The sequence below is a fragment of the Panthera tigris genome, chromosome F2, assembly GCF_018350195.1.
Source record: "Panthera tigris isolate Pti1 chromosome F2, P.tigris_Pti1_mat1.1, whole genome shotgun sequence".
In the NCBI taxonomy this organism is placed as follows: domain Eukaryota; kingdom Metazoa; phylum Chordata; class Mammalia; order Carnivora; family Felidae; genus Panthera; species Panthera tigris.
In genome coordinates this window covers 58796609-58811724 of record NC_056676.1, presented here as the reverse complement: position 1 = coordinate 58811724, position 15116 = coordinate 58796609, and the positions used below count along the sequence as shown (strand labels likewise).

Sequence of the window (15116 nt, the reverse complement as noted above, 5' to 3'; positions counted from 1 at the left end):
GGTGAGGGGCCAGTCCCCAGGGAGTCAAAAATCCACATATAATTTTTGACTCCCCCAAAAACTTAACTACAATAGCCTGCTGTTGACCGGAAGCAGAAAACAGTTGATTAACACATATTTTCTGTGTTATATGTACTATTTACTGTAGTATTACAATAAAGTAAGATAGAGAAAGGAAAATGTTATTGAGAAAATCATAAGGAATAGACAAATGCATTTATAGTACTATACTTATTGAAAAAAATCTGTATATAAGTAAACATGTGCGGTTCAAACCTATGTCATTCAACGATCAACTCTGTATCTAGAAGTGAGATTGCTGGATCATATGTCGTAGTTCTATTTTTAATTTTTTGAATAAACTCCATACTGTTTTCCATAGAGGCTTTACAGATTTAAATTTACAAAATATATGATTTTTAAGGAGACATGGTGAAGATTACAAAAAAAAGTTGAAAAATGTGACTTCTTTTACTTTTTAATAAATGGACTCTGGTAACATTAAGAATACTGTAACATAAAGCTGATCTGCATTCTTTCCAATACTTATTTATTTTCTGCTAATTGTAGCTTCAAACACATTAATTTTTATAGAAATGATTAGGCATCAATATTTAAGACATTTCTTGAACACCTATTTTGTGCAAAACTAAGAGCCAGTATCTTTCCACGTAAGGGATAAATTACGTGGTGGAATTCTTGTCTAATTATTGCTTTTATTTTTTTCAGTATTTTGTCCTAGCTAGTTATTTAGAGAACTTGGGAATTGTTTAAGAGGTGAGTTACGACAATGAAATACAACAAAAATATTATCTTTGGATCATGTTATTTTCATATATATGAAAACAGTTTGCAGTAAAATATTTATCATATTTTAAAAAATATAAGTACTCTCTGTTAAGTTTTAATAACCCTAGTTTGAAATTTAAGACATTTTAAGCACAACCCAGGGGAATTTTATATGATATAAGCCAATGATATCAGAACAACAACTGTGGCCTTTTATTAGCAGTTATGATTTGTAGCAAGTCTTTATTGCCAATTTTCACAACTCCCTTCCTCTTTCTTTTCTTTTCTTTTTGTTTTGTTTTTCCCTGTAATCAAGTCTTGTATTAGCGCTTTTGGCCCCTGGGATCAATCTGCACCAGACAACATGAAACAAAACTTCCGTCCAGTTCTATACTTCAGCTGTTACTGACTGGAATTCAATTATATATAAGACACACTGTTATTTAAAATTCAGTAGGACTAAAAATAAAACAAATAAGCCAAAAACTAAAAGGTTTGCTTCCAAGGAAATACTCGTTGATTACTAATAGGTATTATTTGAGGCTAGAAACATCCAGAATTTAGAAAAGCCCACTTGATAACTTATTTTCATATATAACCAAGTTATTAAGGAATCTTAATAATAGATGTAGTCTATAAATAGGACATTAATGAGTTTTTCATTAACCATTGTCTCTAATTCCATTTTAGAACTTTCTTCTCTGAACTTTGAGTACATCTGAATAGTAGTGACAGGCTTTCTGGTCACTTTCATGCATTGATTAGCCCAAATCAAATAAATTCATTCTCACATTCAATTGAAAGATGTTAATTTCCCATTTTTTCCTACCTCTTAGATTGGCCTGACTTGCAGTGTAGATGCATAATCTGTTTTTCACCCTGGCTATCTTCTTTCCCTGTATTCCCGGTTCCATGCAGGGATGAAAAGGCATTAATGAAAGAGGAGTAAAGAATATGGTAGTATTGCAGGTGTCCTAATGTGAATTTCTTTTGGGTTGCATTTGTGGGCTTATGGGAATTATGAACTGGGATACTCATATTGAATAATTTACTGATATGGGACATATACTTTGTCTAATCACCAGAAGTCCTTCTGTAGCTCCATTTTGCCTTCACCCACTGGTATACACTACAGTTTACAGTAGGGCTATACAGTACAGTACAGATCAATCTCTTCTCTATGGAAAATGCTTTCTTGGACATGGTCATTTAAAGAAGCTTTGGGTGAAGTAATTTCCAGAATTTCCACTGGTAGATGGGAATTCAGTGTGCTACAGATTGGCTACTTGTATACCAAATCCATTTTCTTTTCTTCCTGGATACAGAGCTATTCCTGCATTTCCTAGCTTTCCTTGAATTTGATGTGGATATACTGCTGAGTTCTAGCCAACAAAATATGAGTGTGGTGCTATTTCCAAGGTTAGCTCACTAGAACTTCTCATGTACAGTCCTCCATATTCTTTTCACATCTGCCTCCTTGAGGCAGCTAAGGACAGAGATCTAGGAAGACACCTTTGAAAATGATGGACCATAAGATGAAATAAATCTAGATCCAATTAAAGAATAGTTTCTTGCTCCTTTGTAATTTTTATAAGCTCCTTTTGTAATTTTTATAAATAAATTCTTATTTATTAGAAATAAATTCTATCATACACAAACCGTTATACATTTTCGAGTTTGTCATAGCAAGTAATCATATTTTAACTAATTCATGCATGCATTGTAGCTAGGCTTGTGATATTTAGCAAATGAAAATAAAGGGCATCAACTTAACATCCAGAATTTAGAAAAGCTCACTTGATAACTTATTTTCATATATAACCAAGTTATTGATGAATCTGAATGATAAATGTGGGCGGTAAATAGGATATTAGTGAGTATTTCCTTAACCATTGTCTTTAATTCCATTTTAGAACTTTCTTCTCTGAACCTTGAGTACATCTGAATAGAAGTGACAGGTTTTCTGGCCACTTTCATGCATTGATTAGCCCAAATCAATTTCAGGTAAAAAAGGGGAAAAAAATATTTTTTTAATTAAACATTTTTGTTTAACGTTTATTCATTTTTGAGAGACAGGGAGAGACAGAGCATGAGTGGGGAAGGGGCAGACGGAGGGAGACACAGAATCTGAAGCAGGCTTCAGGCTCTGAGCTGTCAGCACAGAGCCCAACGCGGGGCTCGAACTCTCGAACTCTGAGATCATGACCTGAGCCGAAGTCGGATGCTCAACTGACTGAGCCACTCAGGCGCCCCAAGGAAAAATATTTTAAAATAAGTATGTTCCATGAAAATATTGAGGACATGTTTACATTAAAGATTATTTGTTGTCTACCAGAAATTCACACTTAACTGGGCATCCTATATTTTATGTCAACCCTGATTCTTATCACACTAAAAAGTGGGCATGTATGGCACTCCCAGTGTTTCCCTCTCTTGTTCCATTTTTCTGTGACTGCTCTATCTGGAATCAAATTTTCAGAAACATATGGAGGAAGGTAACCTTTTGGCTTCTACATTCACATTATGCCTGCAAACAAGGAGAAATGTGCCAGTCTTGTCCCCAAATTCTCCCAACCAAGTCATTCCAGCACCATGGCACAAGTTTCTCCAACTCAACAACCATCCATGTGGGGAAGCCTTACCTTCAGTATACTCCCTAAATTTCTGTATATGATTCTCTCAGAACCCAACTAGCTTTGTTTGGCACAGAGACTATTACCATATTTTTAATAACCATCTAACTGAACACTCAGGTAAATTCTTTCCTCTGATGGACTTGAGTCTTTCTTTTATTCGGCTACAAGGGGTAGGGAGAGTGAAGGAAGCAGATCTGGTCAAATCTTAGTAAATCTTGTGACTAATGCCTAAAAGCTCCTCTTCAGAATGTAGAGAAGCTTATTAGCTATTGGGGTTTTTTTGAATCTTCAACAGGAATTCTCAGACAACAGGAGAAGTTCACTTTATTATAATTCCATTCAAGTTCCATTCAATTACATTTTTTCAGATCGTCAAAAACATTGAGAAAATGCAAAACTTATTTGCATATTCTTAATTTCACTTCAAAAAAATAACACTTGACAATCAAATCTGAATAGTATTTCTCTTGGCCAGCATAATTCTGTGTCCTTCAATTTACATCTTCAATAAGTTCAGGCTATCAGTTTGTGTATAGCTTACCAAACTCTATGGTAACCCACATACTATGTACTCTGTGCTTTCATTATGTGCTTCATATCATTCTTTCTTGTGTCATTATAATACGATATTTGGCAAAATGTAATACTAAATATTGGGTTGGAGTTTTGTTTCTTCACTTACTCTAAATAATTTAACCTATATTTCTCTAAGAGTTTGATTTCTTTCTAAGAAAGAAATTATGTTTCTTCTGTAAGGGCAGTATAACTTAACACACTGAAAGATATTAAATATAATTATAATTTCAGGGTTCAAGGGAAAAATTACACTCAAAAGTGAAAGCAACACATCTTTTCAAATCAATTTGAACAAAATGAAGCATTATTTTAAAAAATAATATACTGTATTAGAAATAAGAAACTGAAGCTCCAGCAAAACTGATAATAAAGTGGACAACAAACTTGGGTCAGAGACAAGCAATTATACTATTATTTTTAATTTTTTGGCATCAGCTGCTAGATCCATGAGGTGAAAAATGAAAATAGAAAAAGAAAGAGACTGAAATCACATAATTGTATTATATATTATTCATATTATACAGTATTCTGTTTTCTCAATCTAATTTTCTGCGGTTAGTATCAGAAATATTCGGTTTAATAAAACAATACAGTTTGTTATGGGATAGATGCTAAAAGTAAAAGCAGAATGTACAAGGATCTAATATCTATTTAGTAAAAAGGAAGGAAGCCTTATTCAATGGAAATCAAATTTGATATTTTACATTATGCATTATACTTAGTATTAAGAAATTATTGAAAACATCTGCAAAGAAAAAGTAAATGGGACAGAATATTTGGAGCCTTATTCTTAATTCTACATAAGAGATAGATATTAGTGTAGGACAGGAGTTGGTTGACAAACTTTTTCTTTAAAGATCCATATGGTCAATATTTTAAGCTCTGAGGGCCATAAGGTACTTATTTAACTAGTCAATCTGCTGTTGTAGTGAGAAAGTAGTCAAAGATAATGCATAAATGAGTAATTATGGCTGTGTTTCAGTAAAACTATAACTACAGGCTATTGGCTAGATTTGATCCAAGGATCAGAATTTGTCCATCCATGTTCTAAAACAAATGCACATTATGTTACTATCTCTCTCAAACACAAAGGCTGTCTTCTGTTTCTGATTTTAACTTCTCAGTTTACAAATAATTTCCAGTTCTGGTTCATGCCAGTGTTAATTTCCCAACAACCTTACCCTTTCTTTGAAGCTCACAATTGATATATTGAGAAGCCTATTAATTTCTTCAGAGCTCTAAAGAGAATGGACTCCTAATCAGATCTAATCATTTGCCCAGCTATTTGTGGTTTTAAACTGATGAAAATGTTAAGACAGTAGTCCACTGTTCAATAGCAAGATGACTCTTTCTAGAGGGGATTATACATGTCTTTTTTTGTTTTTAATTTTTTTAACTTTATTTATGTTGGAGAGAGAGAGCAAGAGAGTGAGAGAGTGCACGCACGCGAGACAGAGAAAGTGAGCAGGGAGGGGCAGAGAGAGAAGGTGAGAGAATCTCAAGCAAGCTCTGCACTGCCCACACAGAGCTTGACATGGGGCTTGAACTCATGAAGCAGAGATCATGACCTGAGCCGAAACCAAGACCTGGATGCTTAACTGACTGAGCCACCCAGGCGCCCCAGGGATTATACATTTCTTAGTCAATTTGATTCTTTTTTAAAAATTGATTTAGGGAGGATCCATGTATAGCATCTAGGTGATTTTGCTTTGAACAGTTGAGATTTCTCATCAAATATTTATTATTTATTTACAGAAAGGAAGACATTTTAATTAGCTTATTTTTGGCTGGAGTTCTTTCTGCATAGCAGATCACTTCTTTGAAATGACTTTCCTGATGAACTGCTTCAGTATCATGACTGTAAAAATAGCCTCTTGAGGGGCGCCTGGGTAACTCAGTCAGTTAAGCGTCTGACTCTTGATCACAGCTCAGGTCTTCACTTGTGGGGGGTTGTGAATTCAAGCCCCACGTTGAGCTTCCTGCTGAGCATGAATCGTGCTTAAAAAAATAGACTCTTGATGGCCATAAATATCTGTCTCCACCCCTGAATCCCAAATGTGTATACATCATTTTTCACTAATTCATAAATTCAACAAATATTTGTAGAGACCTAGTGTGTAAAACATGTTGTACTTGATGTTTGGCATTGGATGAGTTTTGACTATATATATATAGACAAGGTTGGGTTACTATTTGTGAAATCAGTAAAAAAGAAAAAATGTATGCCAATTAAAAAAAATAAATGTCTTTTTATGCAAAAGGAAAATTTCAATATCTTAAACCACCCAGGGTGGGATAATGATGAATCCAGTGGGAACTGAATGCCCTTTTCAAGAAGTCTAGTGAACTTTGTTGAAGTGGAAATCTTTGGACTAGCTTTCAAAGTTATTTAAAGGATTAGATGCCTCAGCTTCTATTTTCTCTTCTTCTGGATCCCCTAGAGACAAATTCTCGCTTCATTTTATTCTCCATCTCTAAGCCATGTTTGAGTTTTTGTTTGTTTGTTTGTTTTTTCCTTGAATGTGACAATAAAAAACTTTTGGCTAAAACTGGGTGCTCTTAAGTAGCATCATGTATAGATTTGTCAGATGCTCACCAAACTTTTGTCTTCACATTTCCTACCAAAATGCAGCTGATTTTCATATTCACAGTAGTCATATTCTATAAACTTATTAGGAATGATGAATTAATGAACATGAGCCGTTACTCCTAGGAGAAATGTAAGATTAGTTTCCTAAGAGTCTCTGGTTGTATTGTTGTCAACTAATCAGTATATAGAGGTTTTTGTGTGTTTCTATCTAAAAACATTTTATTTAATAGATGTTATTGATTCATTAGCCTTGGACTCAGCCACAACACTATAATTCATGTTTGAATGAAACTTATCTAACACATGTATCATTCTTATGCTTAGGAAAACTTCAGCACTATGCTTTGGAGACCATTTTAAACAGTAAAATCACCAAGAAGAAGCCTAAAATTGCAAATAATGTGGCACCAAATAAATGGCAAAGAAGATAATCAGAAGGAGAGCTGAAACAAGAAGACAGAACATCATCTTGTTTGACCTCCATTGGGAACTTGCTCTAAAGGTAACTCAAATTTTTTGATATCCTATACATGTCTATGAATGACCTTGAAACAGCTTTGATTATTGATTGTAGAGGTGCAAATGCATTTTAGTGAGGTGAATTTTTTTGTAATATTATTTATTTTGAGAGAGAGGTGGGGAGGGACAGGGAGAGAGAGAGTGAGAATCCCAAGCAGGCTCCTCACTGTCAGCACAGAGCCTGAATGGTGAGATCATGACCTGAGCCCAAATCAAGAGTCAGACACTTAACCAACTGAGCCACCCAGGTGCCCTGTGAATAGGTGAATTTGTAATTATGGAATCTGTAATAATGAAGAATGACTGTACTTTGTCCTATTTTCTTCCTTTAATGCATATTTTTTACTTAGTTTTATTCAAATTTACCTTATAGCAAGATGGAAAGGGAATAGATTTTATTACTTGACTTATGTTTTTTTCCACTTGGTAGTCTACACACCAACTGCTATTTTTGTATTGATAATATTGCTATTTATTGATATTGATTATAAGGGCTTATATTCCCTGTTGTTAAAGAATGGAGTGAAAAGTTGACTGGTAGATTTAGCAGGTGATCATGTACAATTTGTCTTAAGGTGCAACTCTCATGAGGCATTAAGAAATGGAATACAATATACTCTTAAACTCCCTTACAACATTTTCAGCTTCTGCCTAAATGATGCAAATCTGTGCAAAATTAACTCCAATAGTAATAATTTCTGACTGTTTTCAGTAATGTATTTTCAAAGTCCAAATTCTATGCTGCATAAAGAAATAATTATTTCTACACATGGTTAAGTCCTCTTTGCATGCTAGAAAGACATTTTGATTGTAAAATTTGAGTTTATTAAATTGTATGTACCATATAATTTTTTCCTAAGGAAGTCTTAGCATATATACATGGCTGTGCTTTTTAGAACAGACCCAAACCAAATAATACCCTGGCATATTTTTGACTCTGTTCCCAATACCTGTCAGACCTTAAGCTCCACAAGGAAGGAGACACTAGCTCTCTTTATCACGGTTATTTAAAAAATGCATGACACATAGTAGAGGCTCAACAAATACTGGCCAAATAAATGAGTAAATGGGTCAGTATATCTATACCACAACATAAAGAATTAGGAAGGATTTATTCTCCAAAGTCTACCCTAATGATTTTGAGCCTTTAAAAAGAAAAAAACATACCATAAGATACCATAAGATATTTTTTCTTATCATCTTATTTCAATGTGATTTTGCAAGTAATCTCATGGAATAATTAAAAATAATATTTCATTTTAAACTGATGTGAGTTAAAAAACAAAACAAAACATAATAAAAACCCTGTAATACCTATTTTGGCTTTTCAATGGAATCCAAATTTCATCACCAGCTTACTGACACCCAACAAGCCAACCCTTTGGTATGTCTCTATACTTTCTCGTTAACTGTACATTCTGCTTCTAGTTCAGTAAAAATTGAAGTCAATATAAACAAGCTCTGAATTATAAAAAAAGATTACTAGGAAATCCCTAAATATTTGGAAATTTAAAAATTGACTTCTACAATGATTTACATGTCAAAGAATGAATTAAAATGAAAATTAGAAAATATTTTGAGCTGAGTGACAACAAAACGCTATATGCCAAAAATTTGGAGTGCACTTAAAGCTACTAGAAGAAAAAAAATAATGTACGGCTTTATACCAGAAAAGGTGAATGGGAAAATTAGTGAACTAAGCACTGCTCTAAATAACTTGGGAAAATGGCAACAAATGACACCTAAAGAAAATAGAAGAAAAGAAATTATAAATGTTAAGAACCAAAATTATTAACATAGAAAACAAACATACATTATAGAGACCTAGCAAAACTAAAAGCTGATTATTTGAAAACACTGAAACATTCTTAAGCACCTGGATAAACTGAAGAACATTAAAAAAAACAAGGGAAACAAAACCAGTGGGAGAAACAAAAAAGGAAACTTCACTAACAATCCTATGGACATTAAAAATGTATCACTTATAGTAACTTCAAAAATATTTAAAAAGCAAAACATGGGAATAAATTTCACTAAGGTGTGCAAAATCTCTACAAGGAAGCATGTAAACCATGAATATGGGAAAATTAAAAAATAGATGTAAATGTAATAATGGAGATATAAATGTAGTAACAGACAAAACTTTTCATGGATTGGAAGATTCAGTATTTCAAAACATAAGTTCTCTTCAGATTACCTTCAAACGCCAACATTTTTTTCCAGAGTTTAAAAACCTTATTCTAAAATCTGTATAGAATCACAAACATTCAAGACTAGCAAGGAAATTCTCAAGTAGAATAAAAAAGTGAGAAAACTTGCTCTGATAGATACCAAGACGTTACAAAACTAGTGTAAGTTAAGACAGTTGTTGGCATAAGGATAGAAAAATAGGGAAATGAAGCAAAATTAGAATCCAATAACAGAAAACAGAAACACAATATAAAACAAAGGCGAATTTTCAGAGCAGTGAGAAAAAGACTATGAATACATAATGTTGGATTATTGGATATGCGAATGAAAAAAAAGTAAAATAAATTTGACCCCTACTTCACACTTTACCCCAAGTGGAATGAAACTAAATGTAAAAGGGAAACAAGTAATTCCACTGTAAAATAAGGTAGAAAATTACCTTTCTTGGTGGGAGGGAAGGGGGAGTTAAGAAAATGTTTCTTTAACAAAACACACACACAAAAACACAGCTAACCATAAAGGACAATATTCATAAGCTACAGTCCAATAAAATTAAGAAATTCTGTTAATTGAAAGACAGGAATAAGATAGTGAAAAGACAAGCCACTGATTGGGAGAAGATATTTGCAATGCATATAATAAAAAGTGCTTGTTTTCTGAAACTTCATAGTTTCTGAAACTGTGAATAGTTCCCATAAGTCAGTAAGAAAAAGTCCAAGAGAAAAATGGCCGTAAGAAATGAACTGGTACTTCAAAAGAGATTTTATGAAAATGTTTAAGAAACATTTAAAATGCTGGTTAATCTCATTAATACCCAGATAATAATAATTAGGAAAGTGTAAGTTGATGAAGAATCAAATATGATTACACAACCACCAGAATAGGTAAAAAATAAAATTACTGAGGGACCTGGGTGGCTCAGTCGGTTAAGCATCTGACTCTCGGTTTTGGCTCAGCTCATGATCTCATGGCTCGTGAGTTTGAATCCTGAATGGGACTCCACACTGCCAGTGCAGAACCTGTTTGGGATTCTCTCTCTCCCTCTCTCTCTCTGCCCATCCCCCATTTGCACTGTCTCTGTCTCTCTCAAAATAAATAAACTTAAATAAATAAAACAATTTTTTAAGTAAATAAAAATAAAATTACTAACACTGCCATGTGTTGACAAATACATGGAGGACTGTAAGTCAATACATTGTTGATATGTCTATAAATTGCAGCTGCTTTTGAAAGCCAAAAGATATCATCTACTGAAATTCAACAGATACTTGCTCTATGATCCTTGCAAATCAACAATAAGGAGCTTTACATGCCTTAAGAAAAGAAGTTCCCAATAAGTAGATGAATCTGTGATACGTTTGTTACTGGAACATCTGGAAAAGAAGGTATCATTACCAGACAAGAATGGGAACTGAAAGAAGAGATTTCCTAATCTCATTTAATAGATGGAAGACAGTTGTAAGCAGTGAACGGCTAGTGTCAAAGAATCACGCATAACATAAAACTATCATTAGAGCATCACTTTTAAATTTCACAGAAAATTCCTGCTGACTTTCAGCACAGGCTGCATAGCCTTCAGCAACATGTTGCTCAGTTGATGAAAAAAAACGAAACAGGTAGGAACGTTTAAGCAGACAGGAAATGCTAACAAAACTTTCCCATTCTCTGACATAACACAAAATTAATGCTGACAGTGCCCAAGGTGATTGGGTCATATATCATTTGTGCCTTAATAAGTCTAAAATAGTACTTGCAATAAGCCTAATAAAAACTGTGTATTAAGAAAGCAGTTTGTCAAGTTTTAATACTCAGCTTTTTTTTTCTTTTAATATTTCATAAAATAATGCTGAACAGTAAAATCATTGGCATCTTAGATTTGATGATATTCCATGAGATATTGCCTCTTCATGCTAATTCTCCTACATATTCATAGAACACAGAAAAAGACAAAAAGTATGTACAACAAAATATTAAAATTATTTACCTTTAAAAACTTTAGGTTATTTAAACTTGTAAGATCTTCTGGTACTTCTACACTTTAAAAAGTTTTGGGGCACCTGGGTAGCTCAGTTGGTTAAGCGTCTGACTCTTGATTTCAGCTCAGGCATGATCTCACTATTTGTGAGTTCCAGCCCCACGTTGGGCTCTGTGATGACAGCATGGGGCCTGCTTGAGATTCTCTCTCTCCCTCTCTCTCTCTGCCCCTCCCCTGTACACACACACTCTCTCTCTGTCTCTGTCAAATAAATAAACTTAAAAAAAATTTTAATTCTGGGCATGCATTAAGAAGTCTGAAATCTAATCAATGCTAAGCATTATGGAAGGAGGCTTACTTGTAAAGGCATCTATGACTACTTAAATGTCTGGAACCATAGCTTCCTACACATTGGTCCAAAAATGACCAGGGGATCAAAGTTTAGAGAGCCAACCTCAGAGTTCCTGGTTCTGCATCTCAAAATTCTGCAGTTTGCTTTTAAAGGACTCCAAGCGTGATTCCGATGCAAAATTAGGTTGCTCTATGGCACATTAAAAGATTTTCCATAACATGAGATGTAGTTATATCAAGTTAAGAGGTGATTATCCACAATAACCATTATTTATTGGACTTGCCCTGGACAGTACCAGCCACTAGACTCATTTAATTTACAAAAATAATCAAGCAGATATTAAAATTCTGTTTTTATAGATGCGTACTCTTACTCTGCAGTTCTCTCTATGCTTATACCTATCACTTTGTAAGCAGCTAGAGAACACATGCTGCTGTTTTAATAAAGAACTCTATTTTGTACACAAAAGTCAGAGGTCCACATACTGTATTTCTTCTTTCTTCTGTACTTGGACTAAACAAAATGGAAGCAAGAGGTATTACCGATTCCCTGTGGACTTTTGTCTCATACATGAAGCTTATTAAGTAGAGAGAAACATCATGCAAGCAACTCAGATGACTTTGGATATATATAGTCAAGGCATTGCTTTCTGTCACTATATTATGCAACAGGATAGCGTAAAATATTTAGTGAGAACATTTTAAATTTCAAAAATCACACTCTGATGATTCTTTCAAAAGCTCTAAGGGGTTTCCTTTTTTTTAAAACAGTAATTTTTTAATTATTCCATGTTTTCTGTAGCAATAACGTATGGAAAATGTGGATATTAAGCATACGTTTTAAGCCACAAAAACAGTAAAAGGACTGAATTGTTTTGAGCACAGTTCGAATGGTGTGCTTGTGTTTTCACCAAGATAAACTTAAAGAGCAATGTTCCCAAACAAGATATACACACAGCCAAAAAAACAAAAGCAGAGCAACAACAAGAACAAAAACAAATAGAGGTGAACATTATTTTGTAACTTTTATTTGCTGGAAATTATGTCATTTCGCAACATGATAAATTTACCAAGAAATCATAGAAGGTTCAAGAACCTTTTCTTGTACTTTTATTCAATAACATGAAATGTAATACATTCCCAGGGATTTCGTGTGTCCTTACTTTATTTTGTCCAATGAGGAACAAATATAACAGCTTCTCACATTGGGGAACTTTAGTGAAATCTTATTAATTTGCATGCTAAAAAATATGATTATTTAACTTGTTAGTATATCATCTAGGATGGACTGAACAGAAGTATTTTCTCTTTACTGTCTATAAAGATTAGCTTTGATTATACAAGTAATAAAGCCAATGATATTCCAAAGACCCATTTCAACCTATTCCAGAAAAACAATTATTTTTTAAAAGTAAGTTAATCTTAGCTTATGAATGAATGTAAGCTACTAATTGCAAATTAATCTCACGTATTGGGGCACCTGGGTGGCTCAGTCAGTTAAGCATCTGACTGGCTCAGGTCATGATCTCATAGCTCATGAGTTCGAGCCCCACGTCAGGCTCTGTGCTGACAGCTCAGAGCCTGGAGCCTGCTTCAGATTCTGTGTCTCCTTCTCTCTCAGCCCTCCCCTGCTCATGCTCTGCCTGTCCCCCCACCTCTCAAAAATAAATAAATGTTTAAAAAGTTTTTTTTTTTAAATCTCATTTATTTACTTCAAAAGGACCACTAGGACTTCTATTTGTAAATAGTTGTGAACAGTTAAGAGAAGGAGACAGAGAGAAGGATTGATATAGAGAAAGGAGAAAGGCTGGAGACTTGCTAGTCTCACCTGGGTGAACTGAGGTGCTTTCAGAATTTCCAACAAAGACCAAAATATTTCATTTCCAGTGTCACACTTTTACTTTGTAAAATATAATGCAATGCTCTAAATCCACAGTGGGTTTAAGAGGGTTAAGCCTTATTTAAAGAGGCTTCACCAACACAAGCAATTTAAATTGTCCATTTGGTACTCCTGTAGTTTTTAAAGCTCAGGACAATTTTCCAAAGAAGGATTGGGTTGGATGAGAACTTTCCCTTGTCAACTAAAAGAAGGAGAATTGCAGTCGAGGAGGTAGGGAAGGAGACCTTGCCTGGTACCTTGACTAGGACTACATTGCTGGGCAGCACATAGTTGAGGTTTTGGAAAGTGACTTTCTTAAGTCACCCTTGCCATTAATTCCCTTGGAAAGTCTTTGTGTACACTCAAGAGTCCAAGTTTTAAGATCATTGATTTAGAGAATTTCAATAATTTGCAAAAGCCCACAGAGATTAACATGTAGCTTAAACTCCCTGACTGCAGAAACCAAGTTCTTAACCACTGCACTGCAATCCATTCTTTTTTCATTAAAGATAAATTCTACATAGAAACAAATGCCTATTACTTTTTAGTATTTGTAAGTATCACACTGTCTCATCTATATCTCTCATTATAGAATGATGCTATTTTAATTGCTTTGATCTGTAACTATACCTTTTTACTGGGATTTTTTTTTCATTCATATAGTTCTAATTTCTGGAAATCAAATTTAAGCCTCAGGAAATTGTATATCTATTGGAAATATCAAATAAACTTTCTACATTTCAGTTTAGGAAATTTTATAGTAGTGAGGTAATGATGTTTAAAAGCAAATTTCTTGGTGTTTAGATTTATGGTTTGGCTGTTCTGTGCTTCTCTAGTTTATTTTCTGTTCCACTTTATATTAATACAATACTACAACATTATTATAAGATAAATGTTTCAGCTTTATTCATTAGAAAAACATTACAATTTTGTTCTAAAAACATTAATCATAGTAATTGCACTAAATTAATACTGTACATTCAAAATAATCTGTTTGCCTCTGCCAGCTGGAAATCTGTGTCTCACTAGGGAATAACATACAACCACTATAGAGAAACCAAGCTGATGTTCCCCTTCTAGAATATTTTAACTGTGTTTGCACTGTTGACAATGAAGGTTATAATATTTTCTTTGTATTTTCTAAACACTTTGTGGCTTACCACCAATAAATTGTTTTGAGGTATAGAAAATACTGCACTTGCCATTGTGAAGGAAGGTGGAAGGAATGGAAGAAGGAAGGGAAGGAAAGAAGGTGGGATGGAGGGTGGAAGTGAGGGAGGAAAGAAAGGAGGGAACGAAAGAATCGAGACACACAAGTTGTTAGAAAAGACATTTAGACTTGGAAGGGAGCTTAGATATCAACCAGGTTAATTATTTCATTTTCTAGATGGCATATCACCAAACTTGGAACTACAAACGATATATTCTTTTGAATATTAGAAAAACACCAAATGAATTTTTTCAAAGATATGCCTTCTTATAGTGAAATAGTCTCTCTTTTATGATGAAGTTTTGATGGCTGCCTGGCTTCTTCATATTTTATTCTCCTCCCTCAGAGTTATTCCTAATAATTCTACAACAGTTGGGAAATAGACAATAAAAACTTATGAG

The 15116-nt window shown here is 33.9% G+C and overlaps 1 long non-coding RNA gene across 1 annotated transcript in view; it reads left to right on the top strand.

Annotated features, from left to right (window-relative positions):
- LOC122235085 overlaps window positions 1-15116 on the top strand; it is a 248162-nt gene that overhangs the window by 184886 nt on the left and 48160 nt on the right. Inside the window, exon 2 of the long non-coding RNA XR_006213201.1 lies at window positions 6916-7093. This is a non-coding gene — a long non-coding RNA (uncharacterized LOC122235085). The remainder of the gene's footprint in view (window positions 1-6915; window positions 7094-15116) is intronic.